General features: G+C 37.8%; 1 protein-coding gene across 1 annotated transcript in view; it reads right to left on the bottom strand.

Annotated features, from left to right (window-relative positions):
- Nucleotides 1-1,514, bottom strand: part of cfap46 (cilia and flagella associated protein 46) — a gene marked incomplete at its 5' end in the record, with an annotated part of 45,599 nt that overhangs the window by 5,971 nt on the left and 38,114 nt on the right.

Below are 1,514 nucleotides of genomic sequence, written 5' to 3'. Positions count from 1 at the left end.
CACACACACACACACACACACACACACACACACACACACACACAAATGATGCAAATGATTCAACCTTTACAAAGTTCAGATGTCTGCAGGATAAAACAGGTCTTTGACCTCCTTTCTGTTTATATTTTATTAAATGTTTTACTGTCCTTCACACAAAAACATCATAACTAAAAACATTAATGTTATTTTCAGGTCATTTTACACTCACTATGTCTCTACTAATGATCCTGACTTACAACAGAAAAAATATACAGAAATATAAAACTAGGTTTTTTTTAGCTTCATCATGATTTAAAATGTTTTTCATATTTAAACCCTTCATTTGTCTTTATAAAGAGGAACTGCAAAGCTCTGGTCTGAATTCCTTCTTATTGTAACTCCACAAGCCCCGCCCCTTTTTGGAGGCGTGTCCTAGATCAGCTCGTTTTGAGTCTGTCTCTTTAAACCCCGCCCTCTCCAGCTTCCAGACTGGTTCATTCCAGTTTGATAGAGGRTTTTATGGTTTTATAGCAGCACAGAAACTTTTTATTTACAATTTTAATTAAAAGATGTCAACAAGAGAAGACCAGAGTCTGATTCAGAACCAGAGTCTGACCCAGAACCAGAATCTGGTCCAGACCCAGAATGAGGACCACCAAATTATAGTTAATAAGTTCAGACCTTATTTAGAAGTTACATACAGTAATTTGATGTAATATTTCAGAAAACATCATAGAAAATAAATCAAAGTGAATGGATTAAAAACAGAATGAAGAATCTCTGCAGCACCAGGAGACACTAAACTGAACTCTTCTGCCTCCTACAGACTCCAAGAACAACTAAACACATTTAACAGGTAAAACAGTGGATGTTTGCAGGTCTGTCCTTTTTAAGTTCTGATTCTCAGAATTATTATAAAAACAGCTTCAAACAGAACCAATGGACCTCATGAACCGTTCGTACGAACTGGTTTCTTCTTAAGCTGTGTGCACCAGTGATTTAGGAGAATTTGGGACATTMACCAGTTTTCTCATATTCTAAGATATTTTTCAGATACCAAAAATCACGAGTGGTCCTGACCTGTGGTATAATTTACCAGCAGTCAGTCTGCTGTTATCAGACTGATTTTATTCACTAATAACTTTATATTTCATTAGTTTGGAGATATTTAGATGAAAATAATCACACTCTGTAATTATGTTGACAAGAGGTTATTCTGTTTGAGCTGGAATTAGATTTTAAATATAATAATGTAGACTAAGGATATAAACTGGTTAGATTAAATTAAGTTGTTATTAATCATCTGGGCTCCAGTCCTGGATCAGAACCAGGCAGAGATGGAGCACGAGTCCAGAGTCTGCTGCCACCATCAGAACCAACCAACAAGACCTGACTGAGAAACATCTCACTGTGTTCTTATTACTGCTGAAGACCTCTGTGAGACCACCCTGCTCCTCACTGAGACCACCCTGCTCCTCTGAGACCACCCTGCTCCTCTGAGACCACCCTGCTCCTCTGAGACCACCCTGCTCCTC

Source organism: Austrofundulus limnaeus, unplaced genomic scaffold (assembly GCF_001266775.1).
Source record: "Austrofundulus limnaeus strain Quisiro unplaced genomic scaffold, Austrofundulus_limnaeus-1.0 Scaffold1030, whole genome shotgun sequence".
Taxonomy (NCBI): domain Eukaryota; kingdom Metazoa; phylum Chordata; class Actinopteri; order Cyprinodontiformes; family Rivulidae; genus Austrofundulus; species Austrofundulus limnaeus.
This window is presented reverse-complemented; position numbering and strand designations above follow the sequence as displayed.